The 21,192-nt window shown below is 34.8% G+C and overlaps 1 long non-coding RNA gene across 1 annotated transcript; it reads right to left on the bottom strand.

Annotated features, from left to right (window-relative positions):
* Positions 1-1,071: 1,071 nt before the first annotated feature.
* Positions 1,072-2,350, bottom strand: LOC126409225 (uncharacterized). The gene is made up of 2 exons (XR_007572051.1): positions 2,093-2,350; positions 1,072-1,835 (listed from the first exon to the last, which is right to left on the bottom strand). It is a non-coding gene; the product is annotated as an uncharacterized LOC126409225 (long non-coding RNA).
* Positions 2,351-21,192: the final 18,842 nt, after the last annotated feature.

The following is a 21,192-nucleotide window of genomic DNA, read 5'->3' as shown; positions in this document are numbered from 1 at the left end:
GAACAACCTTGAACTTATGGATAAGCAAAAACACTCATACTCATGTAAATTGGAAATATATTTCCAGAAATATATTTTCTGAAAAAATGGAATGAGAAAAATACTTCTGATTCCTATTTTGGTGTGTGTGTGATGACTAAGAAATATATTTTCAAAAATATATTTCTGTGTTTGATGATAAAGAAACATATTTCCAGATTTCTAGAAATATATTTCTTAGTTTGATATAAGAAACATATTTACAGATTTTGTAGAAGAAAAAGATTGATGTAGCACATAAACAACAGTGACAAGCAAAAGCATAGACGCATGTGGTAAAATTTAAACATCACATGTAGTAATAGTCATCAACAAAATATGATAAGTTTTACTTGCATTAAGTTTTCAGTTAGAACACTACCCGAATTCAAAAACAGTTAAACACTACCACAAAAGCACCTCATTGTTGTCCATGTTGTGCAAGCCCGAATCATTGATGACCACGAAACAATGCCCCTCTGTGGGATTTCAAGGAAAGCAAGGTTTGCATCCTCAACGCATCCAGACTTTACATACATGTTAACCAACGCATTTCTAGAAAACACGTCTAAGTCAAAACCTAGTTTCACAATATGAGTATGCACTTGTTTTCCTTGTTCAAGTGCAGATAAGTAAGAACATGCATTGAGGAGGGTGCTGCATAAGAAACAATCTGGTATGAGACCTTCATGTAGCATTGCAGGAAATAGCTTCAATGCTTCCTCCCCTTGTCCACAATTAGCATAACCTGACATCATGGAGGTGAAGGATGCAACATCTCTATCTTTGCATTCCTCAAAAGCTTGTCTAGCGTCTTCTATCAAATCACATTTGCCATAAGCATCAACTAAACTATTTGTTACATAAATGTCTTCTTGAAATCCAGAGCTTAGAACATGTGAATGGATCTGTTTGCAGATAAATCATCCTATAGACTAGATGCAACATTGAGCAATGTAAAGAGAGTAGTTTGGTTCCAATTAATTCCCTCCTTCCACATGCAAAAAGCTAGAGAGAGACCTTCTTTCGCATTCCCATTTTGCAGACAACCTCCAACCAATGCATTCCATGTAATCAGATCAAGTTCAGGTAGGGAATCAAAAACTTTTCTTGCACCCTCCAAACAACCACACTTTGAGTACATATCAATCAGGCCAACACCAACAACAATGTCGGCTTTGAAACCTGTCTTGATGACATGTGAATGGTCTAAGTACATTGGACAGTGTGAACATATTTGGCACCATTCCCACCCCCTGCATTTCTTCCAGCAACTGTAAAACTTTTTCATGAAATCCATGAAGAGCAAAACCAGCAATTAAAGCATTCCAAGAAACAACATCTGGCTCTAATATGCCATCAAAAACTTGTGATGCGTCCACCAGATTACCAAGTTTTGCATACATATCAACAAGCGCATTAGCTGAAAATATATCCAGATCATATCCCAGTTTTATCAAGTATCCATGAATTCGCTATCGAGTAAACAATGCTGCAAGCAGATATTAGATTCCACAAGATGAAAAAGAAACTTGCAAAAAATACCAAACCTAAGTTAACAATTGCAGATCATCGTATTACCAAAATCAACAAAAAACAAAAAACCTAGAATGCATCTGCAAATGGTACGAGGAGAAAGACAAGAAATGGCAGCACTCGAGAAAATGAAGGACAGAAAAAAGAAAGGTACTAACTTCTGGACGCGATTGAGGAGGATCTGCAGGAGGAACCTCGAGCGAGGCTGAAGAAGGATCATGACCTGAATCTTCCCTGTAATCTGGTTTAGAGGAAGCATCGGATGCAAAGAAGGGAATTCTCTGGCATAGACAATTGGAATCCAACTCAAATGAAAAAAAAAAAGACAAATATGATAAAGCAGCAAAAGAATAACAAACTTAACACCAAAGCGTTCTCTTAACCCACAGTAGTTGGAATACTGGTAGGGCTGAAGAAAAATGGTGGGGAGAGAGAAAGGAGAAACAAGAAGAGAGAGACAGAGATGACAGGCTGCAATGGACGGTGGGAAAATGGCAGAGGAAGAGAGAGAAAGAAAGAGAGAGAGAGAGAGAGATACCTTTCACCACTGCTAGACGCTGCGCTGGTGAGGAGATGCTTTCAGTGTTGAAGGAGCGTGTGGGTTGAGGCAGCAGCAGGTGAGGCAGCGATGGAAGACGAGGGGAGACTCAGACGCATTTAGGAGAACCCCTAACGGGCAAAAAAATTTTTCTGAAAAAAAATTTTCACCCCGCTGGGTGGAAAGAAATTTCTGGAAATATTTTTCCGAAAGCTCAGAAAAATTTTTAAAAATTTGAAATTTTTTTCCTGCTGAACAGTGCTTTTCCAGCCCATCAAACGCCCCCCGAAGGAGATGAAGACGCGAATGGTTTTACTTAAGGAGTTCGACAAGCATGATGAAACCACTTGTCCATATGTTCACCTTTTAGCATTCATCAATGATCATTATTTTGCAACTTTCCAAGGAGTATCGAAAACATTGTTGTACAATGGTATAAAGAAAATATTAACCTAGTTGCATTTAAGGAATCTGATAGATTGGTTGACATGTTCATCGAGAGATTTGAGCAAAAATGTCTTCATGGCTCCGACTCTCAATACCCTTTGCAGTAAGCATCAAAAACGAGGAGAAAAGACTCGAGAATTGATTTGTGTCTTTTACTTAAGTAGTCTAACATTCTTTCTCCTATATATATATATGTTTAATCATCCCTACCAATGTAATGCACCAAGTGCCCATTATTAGATGGACTTCAAGTTGGCCAATCTTCTCTCTCTCTCTCTCTCTCTCTCTCTCTCTCTCTCTCTCTCTATATATATATATATATATATATATATATATATATATATATATATATATATATATATATATATATATATATGTTGTTTGCATCTCAAATTTTATTTCGTTTTTGGAGTGCTTTAGAAATATAAAGTTTTATTTTAAATAAGAGAGAAACAAACTCTCATGTTGGTACGACGATTTTGACGATTTTCAGTGTCTTTATTGGGGTAACCAATCCAAAGGCTATACTTATTCTCGATGCATTTAATTTTTACTTAAACATTTTTTTATTCTTCTTGAAGGCCAGTGAATGGACGGTAACCACATTTCAAAAGCAACGAAAATCCCCTAGAGGATTTCACAAAATGAATATATAAGGAATGTTCATGATAGTTTAGATGATTGCTTGTGTCAACACTTCTAGATAATTCGCCTACCTCCATGCTCTTTTGTTGGGTATATCCACCAAATCAATTGGTCTAGAAAGCATTGGCTGTATCGATCTCTCAACTGAGTCCTTTACATGTACGGTGATGACAGATAGGCCAAAATTTCACTGAGACATTGGTGAAAAGTGGATGAGATACCTCGCACTTTGTAGATCCAAGGCCACCCCAAGAGAAAGTTGTATAATAGGGGTATGTCCACCACATGAAATAAAATGCAGTGACTGGTGCATTCGATAATCATGTCCATTATCATGGTCCCTTTGTTACTCATCTTTTGGCATTCATATCCATAGATCTTGGTTTTATCGGGGCGATATTTGTCATCATGAAAGCCCAAAGCCTTGGCCGTGAGGTCAAGATAAATATTTAAGCTACTTTCTTCATCAATCAATACATGTATCATAGTCATCTTATTAATTTGGAGAGCAATGTATTGAGCATTTTTATGGTAATATTCCCATTTTGAAATATCTTTTTATGTAGAAGTGATTGACTAGTTTTTGGAGAACCAAATCCAGTCTTCTTCAATAAGATGTTCTTCCAAAGGGATGATCTCATCCAAATAATATGGATCCTCGTTTGGGGAGTCATGTGATGACTTATCATCACCACCTCGTAAGAGAAAAGTCTTTAGTATTATGGTAGAATTTTTAGATGAAAATTCTACATTGTTGTTCATCATACCAATGATATCTAAAGGTTGTTTACCCCGATTAGTCACAACAATTTGGTGTGAATTGTCTTTATACAAAGTTGGATGTGCTCCTACAGATGATACAGAAAAGGAGTGACCATTGCGATTGTGGTGACTAATGCATTTCCATGATCAAGGAACAAATTCCTCAATACCTCAGGAATGTTATCATCATCTTCCTTGAGATCTTTGTTGACGAAATCTTGAATGATGTTCTTGAGGACAAACAATCCTCTATGTCATGACCAAGGGCACAATGAAATTTATATATTTTTTCTTTATCACTTCCAATCATTTTTGGAGGTTCTGAATCTTTCGGCAGCCAGATAATAGTTCATTTGGTGAGGAGGTATTCTAGGATCTTCTCTCGAGTTTGTCTAAAGAGAGTGAACTTCCGGTCATAATTCTAGCCTGCGTGTTTTTTTCTTTCTTCTTTGTTTATATCTTCAGTGTAGACTCTGAAGGATAGATAATAAATTAGTTGAAAAGATCAGCAAAGTCAACAAAGATGATACATATATATAATGAGGTTGTAAATCAGAATATAAAGTTTTGTGCACATCTAACACTCTCTATACATCTATCATATGAAAAAATTGAAAAAAATGGTATAGGAATTGAGATAAATTTGCATCACAATTATCCAATATCAAGTTATACTTATATACTTTAGTGGAATGACTTAGTACTAGCATAGTTTTTCACTATTTTTTTTTTGTCACCCATCAATATACCACATATTGCTACTCATGGTAATAATGAAGAGACTTTCCTACCTAAGGTGTGGTCAAGTTGTAGACTTAGCCTTGTGCTACCGCCTATGACCAACCTCAGTAACATGATGACCAAGATAAATAAGAATATGAAACTTTGAAATATAAGCAAACATGCAAAATCAATTGTCTTTGATGCAATGTTGCATAAGATAGTGATTAAAGTAAAGTAGAAGAACAAACATTGTTTTCAATCAAGCCTTAAATTGAGGGTGATTATTTTTTATCCTAGATCTAAGTGAACATGATTGATCCCTCTCAATTAGTCTTATATGCAAGAAAGCAAATGCAATCATCAAGTAATGTAATGTAATGCCGATGGGTCAAGGCCAAAAAAAGGGCATGCTTTAACATCGTCAACATAGATATGTTCAAGTTAGTGGAAATGCATCAAAAAAGTAATCATAGCCAAATGATAATGAGTCCCATCACGGTCACCATTTGTTTGCATCCTAAAATTTATTTCGGTTTTTGAAGTACTTTAGAAATATAAAGTTTTATTTTTTAAATGAGAGAGAAAAAAACGTGTCCATCGGTATGAGGATTGACCATTCCCGGTGCCTTTAACGGGGGTAAACAATTCAATCCCGATGCCCAGGCCTAGTCTTACAACCCCCATCATTACCAAGGTGCAATTTGATATTTAATTTTATTCTTGCTTGAGTTCAGTCTTCTCTCTTAGAATTTGACATGAATCTTTTATGTTGAAAGGCCCTTATATTTTTTGTGTTATTGGTTATAGGCATGGCTTGGAAGCTGGTATGATCCCTAGAAACGTTAAGATCATTATGGAGGTTGATTAAAGATAATGTCTATTAGATTATTCTTCTCTTTAATGTGCTTTGCTAGTTTAGATACGTTTTTGGCATATCTTTAATTTCTTTGCCCAGGGCTTCTGAATTTGCAGTTTGCAGCTGAAGCAGCAATAACAATACTTGGAACATGAGCAAGGTTGTCAAAGATGAGTGGAGAGAAATCCTATTGGCAGTAAAAAAAAAAAAACCATTTTTGTAGGATACTATTGATGTCAGGTTATGAAGGTGCCACCAATGCTGTGATTGGTGTAATTGCTTTGGTTTGTTAATAATATTGTTTGTAATTTTTAATCATGGATTTGTAATTAATTATTATGAGTATTTGGATACTATAGAAGGAGCTGCTTCCTTGTTTTAGTATGTGAACAAGGGCACCTTTATTTGCTTCCATAACACAGTAAGAAAAAAAAATGCCATAAACTTTGTTGAGTTGGGGGACCCCAATATATATATATATATATATATATATATATATATATATATATATATAGTGGTAGTAAAATATGTGATAAATAAGTTAGCCATATAAAAATTAAAAAAACAAGGCTTTTTTTGAAAAAATCATTAAAATAAAAAATGCAAAAAATGTGTTTTTGTCTTTTTTTCATTTTATTCATTTTTTCACCTTTTTTTCAATGCCAAACTATTTTTTCATATTGTTGCACTACTTGTTTTTTTATGTTTGTGTCATCAGTTTCCCATTTATTTTATTTTTCCTTCATTTTTAGTTTTTTAATTTTTTTAAAAAAATTTACTGTATTTTTTAAACTCACCATATTATATTCAAGGAAAACCTCATCATTTAAAACCTGATAAAGTTTTTTAGTCTTTATGATATATATATATATATATATATATATATATATATAGACCAAACGTTCCCTCAAATCTCAATGCTTTGTCATTTTAACCAAGCTTAACCATATATAACATTACCTATGCGTATGCTGCTCTATATTCCCAATCCAGTTCTATATGTCAGTACCGATTGTGAATACGGACATTTGGGAACAGATCCTTGAAAGATAGGACTAAATAAATTAAAAAACAACATGATTAGAGCAAGAAACGATACGGTAGAATGAATACTCATCTGTGACATCATACACTACCAAAATGCCTATGGCCCCCCCAATAATATGTTACGTACATAACACAATGATGTAAACGAAAGAAAATTGAAGTTTTGCACTGTTCATTCTTAGATGCTGCATGTTAAATAAAATCACAATTTTAGGTATTGAAAAGTCTACCAAAGAAAAATAGCGCGATTTGTAACATTATAAAAATTACCTTCATACTCCATCAAATTAACATATGGATGTGTGAAATTCTATGTCCAGAGAGAAGAATGTTCTTGAACGAACATGTGTAGCTGGTAAGACACTGAGTTTCAAGAATTCAACATTTTGCATCTTAATTGTGGTCTGGTGGGTGCATGGTTTCTTCTTTCAGGCAACTAGGGGAAGGAAGGGTGCCAAACTAGTAACAGAGCAACTCGTGGTGGATAGAGTCATAGGTCGAGAAGCAATGACTGTATTTGGAACTTATTGGCACATGCCAACGATGCGAAACAAGCTCTAGCCGGCAGACTTAAGACTGGAGTAAAATTATAGGGAGTTGCGAAAGAAATAGCGGAGGTAAAGTTGCTTTATTCTGGCTATTGAAGCAGCAGTCTTAGTGATCCTCTAAGCGATGTTGAACCACGATATATTGGATCAACTCGTGTAGTAGCCCAACTGTGTTCAAGTAAATCCAAGCCATGAATAGCTGGAGAATGAAGACTAAGGGGTGTACATTCCATCAACGCTCAACCTGCAAAGGCTTGAGTGGATCACTCCTCCCTTAGGTAGTGCTCAACCTATCTCCTCTTCAGGTAATCCCCATTCCCAGGGAGGTCATTAGAACATTCCCAAGAACTCAAGAATCGAATTCTCCAAATTTTAATGAGAGGACCTTTGAGTTGGATCTTTTTAGGTGAAACATTTGTTTGAATATCAAGGAACACAAGGTTGATCATGTGCAAGTCCACTTAGAGGCTAAGTCATACAGGTACCGGTACGGGTTCGTGTATGCAAATCGGGTATTGGTACAGAGATTTAAGAAAATCTGGGTACAGCAGTCCAACAAAAAAAAGTTCAACCAAAAAAGGAATATGTGCAAAATTCCACAAGATTAAACAAAATTCACTCATTACTTGGTACAAAACACGACAGTTCAAAATAGCTTGTTGACCAAACTGCTTTAGGCCGTCATACCAATGTCATACGCTTGATAGAGTAACATTAGCAGCAGAACATGCACTACAAGTTAATTTCCCATTTTATATTATCAACAAGGAACTGCTTACTGAACCTACAGCGTACTTAAACCAGATATAGTTTGTGGCATTCACATTGTAATTGTTTAATGTTTAAACTTTGAAGTTTTAAAACAGAGTTATTTAGTCAATGTATATGAGCATTGTCATTTCAGAGAGTCCAATTGGCTACAAATCTAGATCAACCATTAAACGTGAGCCAATGATTGTTAGAAGAGTTTATTGTGCAAAGAAATTATCTCACTAAAATGATAGATTGATGTCTTCCTCCATTGGTTTGAGATAAAAAAGAATAAGCTCCGAATGAATCAATGATGAACCATCCTTCGGGTTTATCGTTGGTAAGATGAATACAGCCATTTCAACTTTAGGCCTACTAGGTGGTAATAGGAATAACCCACTCTCCTCCTATGAACTGTAAGGTGCATGAAGTGTCAACTTTCTGCTTCAAGTGGAACTTTTGAGATACTATACATGCCATCGCTTTATTCTCCTCATTCACAGCTTATTGCATATCTGCTCATAACAGTGGCTTTGCCAACCAGTTTCTGTACCTCAGAACATATACTTATATTTATGATAATAGCAAGAGTATCTTTCCTAATCCACTATAAAGAGATGAGTGTATATATAAATCACAGACTGATTGATTTCCAGCTAACTTGGCCATATTTTTCAACTAACAGCTCCCTATTTAGTATGGTCGTGAATCCCGACTTTTAGGCCACATGTACTATGACTGATTGACATTGCAACTCTTGTTTAAACAATTTCAGACACTTGCGTATTTTTTTCTCTGGAGTACATCATTGACTACCATGCAGAATATCATGCATACATAGCTTTGCATGCTCAAGCCCCAATATGGAGTTATTACCAGAGAGCAAAATATTGGATTTGTGCTTCTCCAACAGTGACATGGGTGTTTGGTCCCATTAGCAAACAACTTATAAACTTATATTGCTGTCTCGCAGTACACCTTTTACTTTTGTCGAAGGACATGGAAAAGGAATCAATATGTCATTCACCTACACACACAGAGAGATGCCTCATGGATGTAGGCCCTAAACCATGTTTGTGTGTGCAGACACATACAGACACACACACATACACTTTTTTATATCACAAGAATGACAAAAGTCACTCAAAGCCATCAAACACATTTATTGAAATTGCTCTTTTTCTCAAAGTTAGATAATATTAACCTGTCCTGGCATATTCCTTTCTCACCAGTAGCCACCCACTTGTGTTCATGTTGATGCTGCCAAATAGATGCTTCAAGTTAATGTCTGATATCCTGGAAAATGTCAAATTTTGTAATTTTGTTTTTGCCATTTCAAGCTGAAAAGTGAAGGTCCACTCCCATAAAAAAAATGAATGGAATTACTGTCTAATTTGAGCTAAGTTTTAAAGTGAGGCAAGATATAATGACAAGGTTGGCCTATTTGTCAGTTGCCAACAAAACTGTAGCCTGTGTTGGAAAATTTCATAAATTTGAAGTCAACTTTTCCACAATAAGGCAAAGCATGTGCCTTTAAACAAAATCTCCCAAAAGGTGTTCCAGTCACATTTTATTCTCCCCACTTTCAGTGGTTCTTTGGTGTCATTGAGAGGTTGAGGGAGAATAAGGAACTACTTGTTCCTTTTCTTCTATAGTCATTTGTCCTATTTAACATAAAATTGTACATTAAGGTTCTTTGTGCACTATTAGCCATGCCCTTATTCCTTAATTCTTCCACTTATTTGTGGCACCCTCTCCCTTGCCCTAGGTTCGTGCACCAATCCGAGAAAAGGAAGCTCTGCAAAACTGATGAGTATTTCCTCAGAGCCAAGGATTCTTAAGTCCCATAATATATACAGTATGGCAACCCTAATGGGTATGTGTAAGTTGTACCACCCTGGTCCGCATTAGCGCCCCAGCCAATTTGCTTATTTATTAATTCTCCTAATAAATGCCATTTCTTGACAGCTTTCTCCTATTACAATTTAAAAACACAGTTCCTATTAGTTATCCTCTCCTCCAAAAGTCATCTTCTCATCAAGGTGAAAACAATGGGAGCCTGTTCTTCAGTCTGGTAAGAATTCCCATGTAGATCCACTTCCTTGCAATTCTACAAGCCATTATGTCATCAGGACATTGTTTATTTTAATTTTCACTTTCAGAGTTTTACAAAAAGGATAGGGCAATCTCAGCCTGCTATGCTGCTGTAATTCATGTCTAGAACCAGGTGCTTTCCCTCATAAAAGGATTAGAGACATCAGCACCATGTTATTTAACTTTTCAGATTAAGTTCTGCATCATATTGGTGAACCATCTTGCCTTAAGATAATTTAACATTGTTGTTGTGATAGACAGATGTCTGAATCAAATAGTGAGGGCTTCTAGAAACTAATCCTAGTCAACACCCTTGTGCCACCAACCAGTGATACCAACAAATAGCAATGCCCTCTAAGCTAAGCCAAACAGGTACCTGGGTTTCGCCCACGTACCTGTACCGGTACAGCGGTACACCATTTCGGGTACGGCACATGCTTTGGTAACATTTGGATCGATTTCAGGTGGGAACCGATCCAAACCACTTTAAATAAACCCATTTTTGTCTGATGTCTTTTCCTCCTCCTCCCTTACCTTCATACATCAAATATCTCACAAGGGATGCAGCAGAGAGCTTTGCCAGCCAGCGGTGACCGGAACAAGAGATGAAAAGTGACCCATACAATTTGGCATGCTAAGTTGGCATGCTGAACTAGGTCAGTGGAGACAAGCATTAGCATGTTAAATTGACATGCTGCACCAGGTCGTGTTGGACCCCTATATAAGATTATCTGGAGAAGTAACTGTCTATTGATGGATGGACAGGAAGGAATAAAGCTTCTTGTCCTTGAGATTTCTAACCTCTCTCTTCAGGGACCAGCATTAATAATATCAGTTTACTAGCAGCTTATAGCAACAGAAAACCAACAGCAAATGAAAAGAACAATTCAAATGACTGTTTTAACTGGTGGCAACACAAGGAGAGTGGATAACTAATATGGATTGCTAAAATGAAAAGAAAAGAAAAACACACACTCAAACTGATAATCTCATGTTTGGTTGTTCTCAATATTACCGAAACTTTTTTTTACATGTTCATATGTTTAAAACCCTTTTTTCTTGTTCGATAATCCTCCATTACACTCAAGTTCCAGAAAATGAAGCTTATTTTTGTAAGCTGGAGTTTGCTTTACCATTGCAACAGCCTGCGCCAGCAGTAAAAGAAAGAAAAAAAATAATATTCTTTAACCTGAAAAAAGAAGAAACATAGCTCCCACAGTAAGTGGATTAATACAATAGACAAGCAAAGTAAAACACCAAGAATTGTACAATATTCTTTAAAGTTTAACCATTACTTTGTTTTAGTAAATGATGATTACCCTATTCTACAAACTACTTGTCATGTTATGTTGTTTCTATGAGATTATAACAAAAAAATTGACATATGAATATTTGTTGGAGTAATGGTTCAGAATGGAAGCATACATAAAGGAAGGAAATTATAGCAGTCTTTGAGTGCTTAATACAATGTATACAGCTCAAAAGTCTACCAAGCTACTTGCACGTATATGATTAACAAAATTGAACCTTTCATTGGTCAATATCTTATTCCTGCATACTAGAATTCACATAAACCTCTCCCACAGAAGGTATCTAACACCATAATGTTTTATAAGCTTTGCATGCTCAGGAGAGACATGCATTAGGTGATAAATCCAATTCCATGGTGCATCAACCATTTATGGCTATATATCAATATAAGCTTATTATTTTAAAATCTCAATGCATAAAGAAGGTCTGTAAGCAAAGTCAAATAAAGCATCTGCATTTCCTAATAAAAACAGGATGAAGATGGAAAAATTGAGGACACTATCTCTAAAGTCATTAATTCACATAACAGAGTCACTCTATTTTCAAACATCTTTGTACCTGGACCATGCATTCAGGTATTGAAACACTGAGAGAACTAAAATAAAACCAGAGGAAAGAAGCTAATAGTTGCTAGAGAACTTATAATAGACAAGGGGTGGGAAGCCGATGGCAAATGGGAGAGGGAGGCCAGTTTAGAACTTATAATGTTAGAACATAAACCATGTGATAGGGGGCACCTTTCTGTATTTCAGATAGTGAATATGATAGTCAAATAAAGTTCTTGAATTTTACCTAAACAAGGCAAGCAAGCTTTTGTGAGAAATATCAACTTAAAAAGATATTTTATTAGTGGCTTGTAATATTATTAAAGCAATAAACTCATACTTTTATCACATGGCAACCTTGCCTTCCAAGATTTTTGCCAGTATGCTCTAAATCTATAATTTGAATTTTTCTATTGTCATAACATATGTCGGCAGTACTCTAGAAAAGGAAGAAAAAGGGGATCAGAATCATTTTGCAATCTAATTCACATCATCTTAACATCTAGTTGGTATGAGGAGCATGAAGTTGTCCTTTCGGAGTTTCTTTGCTTAGTAACTCTAGTGTCTGCACTATCATCCAAACTATCATTGCAGCACCGTTGTTCAGCTAACTTCTATGCATTCCTACTGTTGATAACCTCTAGCACACGAAAGATTTATTGTTCAGCTAATTTCTGTGTTGTCATGCAGAAGTGTTCATAAGTGAGCTCTTGATTATTGGACATAAAATTTTGAAGTCAGTTCGACTGGACTTAAGGATTTTCAGTCTCACTTATATCTATATTTTGTTTAAAATGAAGACAAATTAAGAACAGAATCACTGATTGTGTGAGGATATTTCATGTATTTTAGTATATCGTGAGTTCTCTTTTTTAAAAGACTGCTCATTAAAGGATTGTGTACGCCAAAGTGCTTTTTAGTTTGTTACTGTAGGCTGTTAGAGAAATGATGTGACTGAATGCATAATTGAAATCACTTAATCGCTTTTAGAGAACTTTTGAAGGAGGGGATTGGTATAGTTGCACGATATCTCTTACCTAAAAAGTTGCAGGTCCTTCTGGTAGTGAAATTTATTTAGAATTTCAGCACATCACAAGCATGTTTGGAAAAAAGCTGAACCGAGCTCAACTGCCAAGATTTATATTCAATTGAAAAAAAAAAGAAGCATACTTTTTGAACTGCCATATTGATAGTACAATATATGAAGACACAATTTAGATGGATTGCATATTGAAAAGAATGTATGTTATAATATTTTAAATATATTGTTGAATATTAAAGATGAAAAACTCTTACAAAGCTAGATTATATTTGCAAGATATCAATATCGGTTAGTCACATCATCTAATCAAGGTGCCAAGTTGCAATAAAGCTGATTTAACAGCTACTTGCTTCACAATGAAGAAAAATGGAAGAAGATTATTTTGCAAAGTACTGAAAAATCTAAGAAACCCTAATGGCTTTGCATCAAAAATTTCAATGTAAGTGCAACTTAAAGAAGCAAAAGTATCAGGGCTTAAAAGTCATGACTGATATTTTAGTGCACCACATCCTTCCATTAGCTGTCAGAAAATCATTGCCGAAGAGTGTCAGCTTAGTATTGGTTGAGCTATGCAAGTTTTTCAAGAGCTGATGCTCGAAAGTAGCTTCAGAAAATGATTTCAAACATTTGGATGGAGACATTAATATCCTACTTTGCAAGCTCAAAACTATTTTTCCTCCTGTGTTTTCTGATATTATGATGCATTTGCCTATGCACTTGTGTAAATAGGCAATATTAGGAGGACCTGTGCAATATCGTTGGATGTACCCCATTGAAAGGTATGTGCCAATTATACCTTATAGATTACTTAATCTATGTTGATAATGGTAGAGTGTCATTTACTATTTTTATATGTACATTTATCTTACTATACTTAAGACATGTATGCATAATCGAAGCCACCCAAACGGCTCAATTGCAGAAGGTTACTTAGCGGAAGAATGTTTAACAATTTGTTTGAGGTATCTACATGACATTGAAAGCAGATTCAATCATTCTTCACAAAATAAAGATGGTGATCATGACACATTTCTGAAATTTCAGAAATCTCTAAGATTTCAAAAAACAACAATTAACAAAAAAAATCTAGTTGGGTTTCAAAAGAAACACCTAGATCCAAAACAACTGTTTTGATCTAATCCAAAACCACTAGAAAAATTTTATTCTCACCAAACTCATTTGGAAATATACATTTTCAAATAGTCAACCATTTTCAAATCCAATACAGGCTACTATTATTTCTCAAATTGAGCTATTTTCTATCTATTTCCAACTCAAAATTGGTTTTCTAAAACATCAATCTAGAGAAATTTGGAGAATTTCTTTAGAGCCAATTCCTATAACTTTCCAATGATGGGTCGTGGATCTAGGAAACCAATTGAAATCAACTTGTAAAATCAAAACTTATTTTCAAAATCAAATTCAAAATCCCCGATTTTCCAAATGTTGGGCTTTGATCATCTTCATCTATATTCTAGCCAAAATTAGTTGACATTCACTCAATTTGTTTTGAAGTCTCATTTTCAAAACTAGAATTTCCAAAACTTAGACTCATGGACATTATCTCCAAAAGCTTCTTCTATATCAAGAAATTGGTTGGTACGTCCTACACATCCCACCTCCAAGGTGGACCTATATCCATGTGAAGATCAATTTAAATTTTGCATGGAGTAAAAGAGTGTGATGCATGGATGTGCATGCAGATTATAAATGTCTGCATATACTCACTTCACAAATGCACCCAATCACTTTTGCAATATCTAAGTGAGTCAAGTTGAAGTTGCTACCATGACCAAGTTATATTGCAACAAAAACTTGAGCACCTCACTTATTTTGATGTAAAAGCACAAAATTTCAAGATGATTGTAAATCCTACATTTTCAAAAATTAATTTTAGATCCATCATTGGATTTTCTACAAAAATCAAACCAACTTTCAAATCCAAATCAAGGAAATTTTGTGATCTTGGTCAAAAACCAAGTTTATCAAATTAAAACAATTCTCCAAAGCTAGACTTGGAATCCTCAAATCTAGTTTTTTAATCTCACCAATGAAATGGAATCAAGTATTCCCAATACTTCGAAACAACTAAGTTCAAAATCTCAAAATATTGGTCGATTTCTGACCATTCCAAGCTTAGAAATTTTAAATCCCCATGATCCAACTTTCAAAAATTATAGACTTCAGTTGTCAAATCCAATATTTGGTTTCAAACCCAAATTCCAATTCCAAAAATTTTCAAGTCAAAATCCAAAGTCTAAACCAAATCTCCAATTTTCAATGTCCAATTCACGATCTCAATTTCTAATCCAATTTGAATCTCTAATTCTATTTGAAATTCAACTTCAAAATCCTCAATTCTATCCAATATCTGAATTCTCAATTTCCAAACTCTAATTTTTTTATCAATCCAAAGTTCAATTGCTAAAATATATGATTAATTCAAAAATATCACTCTAAAGACAATTTTTCAATTTTCAAAATTTCTGAAATATAGAAACACTCTCAATAAAATCCAAGTTTCGTTCAAGAAGAACTCCAAAATCCAAAAATCCAACCTCTGCACATGCACGTAAGAAAAATGACTTGACAAAACTTGAGAAAATCTAGGCCTTGGATCGATTACCCCTGTTAATGGCTTTTAAATGGTTGATTCTCACAAACAATATCCAAAGTTTACTGCTTCATGTGTGATTTCCCTTGTCCACAAGTCATGGGAAGGTTGGGGTGTGAACAGTCTGGTATCCTCGTGCACACCCATGAGTACAATGGTTTATGTTCATAGGTTGTGCAGGCTGATTGCCTACCTTCCTTCTTATGAACATTCTATGAGGATTTGGAAGACATGGTATTTAACAGGATATGACTTAGGTGCATTTTGTTTTTTGACTAAATGTATTCAACAAAACTCTGGATTCAATTGAAAGTTTGTAGAGTTTTGCTTACAAGGGTTACTAAATTAGATATTTTTCCTAAATTACATATATATCTTCCTTATGCCATGTTATGTATTGCTGCCATTTATGGTCACTATCATCTTTCCATGAGTGCATGCAATGGTGGGCAGTTTTATATTTGAGCTGGAGCTGCCATTTGTTTACTCATATGCAAAGTTGGCTTCACTAGTTCAATAAAATTTAGTGCATGCTCTACTGGAAAAAGGACTGCAATTACAAGTTGGTATAGATATTTATTCTATACTTGTTTCTAGTAATCTTCTAGGATTATTCTCTTAACTAACAACATGATTAGATCAATTACTTTCTAGCTTGCTTTAGCATCTTTGTTGCAGATCTATAAGATGATTTTTTGATGGCAAAACCACACCCCTAATTTTGAAAATGACATCAGTAGTGAAGAAGGAAAATTTATGTAGGATGAATGGCATCTTCTATGTATAACCGTATGGATCGATCTCAAGTTTCTCCATGTGTGTAACTAAACTACGATGCAGGTCTGCACTTTAGCAATCTGAGTGGAATGATCTTACTTCTCATTTTCTATCTAGAGTTCCTAAATGTTACTTAGGTAGAAACCTAAAATTCTGTTATATTAGGATTCATCATTTCAAATATGTACACAGGAAAAAAAAAGAAGAAGAAGCAAATAAGATGAAGAAAACCAGAATATTTTCAAGTTTTTACACTCTTTTCAATCAGTCACCAGGAAAATATGATGTCTGCATATCATGGCTGCATTCTACTTGAATTTGTTTGCTGTTTTAAGTTGTACACTGCTTTGGACTTAAAGATGGAGTTTGGCCTCAGATGAAATTCACTCATTTAGGATAACATAACAGTATCAAGCTTGTGATAATTATCATATCCATGTTCTTAGGCATACATTACCCTGGTGGCATTTGAAGTTTGGTTCACATTCAAGTGTTTTGGCATGACTTTCAACTTTTCAGTTCAAGTCAACTTTTCAGTTCAAGCGATTCATAAATCAATCTGTTGGAATATTCGATATTTTGGAATTTCAATTTAAAGTAAAATAAATTTGAAAGAGAATGCATCCACTAAAATCCCAGGTAAATTGTTGTTGTAACATGCAAGGAAGAAAAGTTCTGGATGACTGAAATCAAGGGAAATGGAGATTTCGAACATAAATTATAGATAAAGGCAGACAGAAGTATTTATAGGTACTGGACAATCAAAACATTGAGTATTTGAAATGTAAAGCAACTATAACTCATATGTGCCAATAGTTTTCAATTGTGTTTTTTTTTATATTTTAGTGCTCTTTGAATTAGCTGAACTCCAAGGGCTGGTGAGTAGCTTTTCTTATCTCTCAAGGCCTAACAAGTTACATACATGAATTGATTTTATTACCTCCTCTGATCATGTCGGCAAAAGTTGGTGGTTTAGTCTCTCCTCTTTCTCTAAGCTGATCCTGAACCCTACCTATACGGCTGTACCCATTTGAAAATACACAGATCAACATGTTGTGAGGGACTTCATGCTACTCTCCTTGCATCAATTCTTTCTTGCTAGTAGGTTTCAGTACTCCAAAAGCAGTTTGGCATGCATCTGTTCTTTCTCTCATGTACTTTTAGTTAATGTTATTGTTTCTCTTTCGGGGAACCATGTTTGTGCAGTTCACAATGGCTACAACATCCTAGTTACCGCTGAAAATTTAGGTTTCAGAACCAAGTACCTTGAACCATGCAATATTGGTTATTTTTGTCCTGTTATTGTATGTGCAATTACAGATTTTTCTGGTATTATTTGATTTTCCCATTTTCCTCTTTTTGGCTAATATAATGAGGTCTTAAATTTTTCTGTCCATATAATATCAGCATGGCACTACACGTAGTGTAAAACGGCAAAAAGTGGTTCATGTTTTGGAAAAACTAATGAGCACAAAAGTGTGAGATTTCTGTTCTTGTGAGGCTAATGTTCTTCTCATTATTTTATTATCCTCAGGCAAACAATATGACTTCCTTAGGCCTTCTTATCACAGGTTTCCTTCTATTTTGCCTTTCCTCTCTTTTTATTTGCTCACATATTTTGTGTTGTTGGTTTGATAAGCATTTGGATGCCTCACTATTTCGTCTTCTGTTTGCTACATTTCAATTGTGAGGTAGTCTATGGAGAAATATTGCATGGCCACTCATGGTGGCACCTTTAGAGAAAAAATCATGATCGCTAATTTCTCCAAGAACCTTATTTCTTTGCAAGATTTTTTGCTTAAAAAATGAGTTTCCATTATTGTGTTTTTTTTCACTTATGTCTATATGCACAAAATGGTGCCCAATCGTCTCCTAGCAATGTTTTGTTAGAACTCAAGCTCATCATGGATTTTTTTGTTGAATTTTGGTGACATAAACATAACAGATGAATTTTTTTTTAGCAGATGAAGATAAAGGTGGAGAAAATATTGAATCAACAGGATCAGTCTTTGATCAATCAAATAAAAATTTCTTTGAAAACTGGATACTGGATGAATATGTTTATAATTTGGGGTTAGCTGGACACACTATTGTAGTGTTTTTTATTTAATGAAAATCAATTGTGAGAATGTCTTTTCAATTTTATTTGAATATATATTTATATTTATATTTATATTTATATTTATATAAAATTGTAGCCAATAAGAACTTGAGGTGTGCCCAAAATCCTTTTGGCAACGGCTCCAATCATAGCTAATAACAAGGTGAACTGCGCTCAAAATCTTTTTGGCAACGGCTTTTGCCTTGCACAATTATTTTTGGGCACAAGACCTATGGCAAGGGAAGCCTATAGTAATCGCTAAAATATGAACCATTGCCAAAAACATTGTAGGTAATGGAAACTTGATTATTGGTCACGGCAGCAGCCCTAGAAAATAACATTATTTGTTGTAGTGTTACCAGGGAGAGTAACTCCAATCCTCTTTTTTCCTTTCAACATGACGTTGCTTTTCGTTGCATGAAGAAAAACAAAAGGAAACAATTAGAGTATGTGTGTACTTGGAAAATGAGTTTTCATTTAAGTGAAAAGTATTAAATCAACGTGTAACTTGTTTTCAAAGGGAAACCAGAAAGACCTTTGTTTTGGTTCGCCAAATTACTTGCTTGCACTGGTAATGGCATTTAGAACAAATGTCTTTTTTTTGTGGCATAATGTGTCCCTCCATAATGGATGTCTCACATGTTCATCCTTAATCAAGTTTGCATCGAGGGATATAACATAACAGGTCAGACAGTTGAATCGGTGAAAGTCCAGTCTGATTTTATAGGTACTACTCCTTAGTACTGTAAATAGTGGATGCACGATATTGTAATTAATGAGTATATCACTTCTCAGCCAAGTCCCAAAACATTATAAAGGGGTGACAAATATGACGGAATGGAAATGCAATGTGTTTTCATTTTTCTTGTTGTATGCAACTCTCAAAAAATTGAGACAGAAATGAGAGATGTGGAGTAAATGAAGAGAAATCAAATAGATTTAAAAACTCCAAAATAAAATATTAATATTTAATATTACTATGTAGGAAAGGTAATGAATTTTGAAGGTAAGATTAAAAACAATTTTTTTGTGGAAATCTAGGCAAATTTATATCATTTTGAAAAGAGAAGAATCAAATGTAAAGTCTTAAATTATAGACAATCTCTTCTTTATCGACGAGAGGAAGCTTAGACCTTCGAACCTGCAGATCCTTTATTGGAAGCTTAGACCTTCGTAACTTACTTGAACGACACCATGGAAAAGCTTTAGTGGTAGTCTAATGTCTTTAATTAATTTGATGCCGGCACCGACTCTGTTAGCACAAAAAAAAAAGAACCGCTCTTTACTGACTGCACCAGTTCGCTTTTCCAAAAAGAAAAAAGAAGGCTCTTTAATGACCCCAAAAAAAGTGTCAGTAAAGAAATAACTGATAGTTTGATAACAAAATCGTAAAATAAAGGCGTCCACCACCCACGTATGGCCATTAAAGACCGAAACGTGTTTCGGACTCTTTTTAAATGATACAAACAAAATGGGACATATTCAATAGGTGACAAATCACATTATATAAGTAAAACATCCAGCCGATTGTGCAAATAATTTAGAGTTGAAAATAGACCTGACCACATGTCACAATTATAGGAAGAGGAGATCACCGAAAAAGTTGTGTGATTAATGTGTGTGTCTATATATATATATATATTAATCGGTAAATACCATATCATTTGCATGAGGGATGAAAACGAGACCTCTTAAATTTGTATCGAAACGTGTTTAAACAAATGTCAGCCTCATACTGTGTTTGTAAACACTAATTTATATAAATCATTTTTTAGTTCAAGATATTCCTGTAAGAAAAATTGATCTTTTCTGCTATAAAAAATTTTGATGCTTTAAGATCAATTCATCTTTCGATTAAAAAAAAAACATTATTAAAGTGAAAAACAACTAATATACGTTTGTCACCAATCACTCTTAAAATTATGTCTATGAGGTTAGGTTGCAGAAAGTACTTCAATAATTATCTTTAATGTGTCTATTTTCTGTCTCCTGTCTCTGGGTTGTACCAACTTTCCTATATACATGTACAAATAGCAATGGGGGTCCCTAAAAGATTTGAGCCCAACACCCCCCTGGCTACTAGCAGCCTGCCTCGCCCCTTCTCTTGCTGGCAGAATACTATTGGGTAGCAATCATACTCGCAAGAGCAACGGCAGGGCAGGGATAGAGCCAAGCCATCTGCACCACAACTATGAACTATTGAGCCTCATATTGGCCCTATTGGAACTCAAGTGCGTGTTTTCTCATTTATGTTAAATGTTATGGGCCATCTGCACTACAACTATTGAGCCTCATCTTGGCCCTATATGTATGTGTATAGAACAATTCGATCCTGTGGGATGTTCGATGTGATCGGATGGTGAAATTTTAAAAGCTTATTGCTAAAAAGTGATTACTAAAGTGAAATTAGTGATGATTTATGGTGTCTTTAGCAACGATAATTAAGCACTTGAACCATGTCTTATTGGCCAAGGGAAAAGGTTCAACAAGTCTTGACTATTATAAGATCCAGATTAATTGGTTTTTTCAGACCTTCGCAAGAAGAACATTGATGCATCATATTGAAAAATATAGGCTTTAATCCTCACAAAGTCACACATACAACAACATCCTATATTTGTTCAAGTTTTCTTTGCAAGACTGAGATCTACAGTGTGGTGGTCGACTCCATGAGGAAGAAGAAAGAAAGCAACTTGAAACCTCCTCATCTCTCCAACGCACAAACTTTGCCAAAAAAAAAAAAAATTAAATTTTTATCTCCTGGATGCTATACAAAATGTAGTCAAGTCCAAATTCTTTGGAAAACAATAAGACAGGATGATACTAGCAATCTTGAAC

This window comes from Nymphaea colorata, chromosome 1 (assembly GCF_008831285.2).
Source record: "Nymphaea colorata isolate Beijing-Zhang1983 chromosome 1, ASM883128v2, whole genome shotgun sequence".
NCBI classification, from domain to species: domain Eukaryota; kingdom Viridiplantae; phylum Streptophyta; class Magnoliopsida; order Nymphaeales; family Nymphaeaceae; genus Nymphaea; species Nymphaea colorata.
The sequence above is the reverse complement of the archived record's forward strand: the minus strand, read 5'-3'. Positions and strand labels throughout refer to the sequence as shown.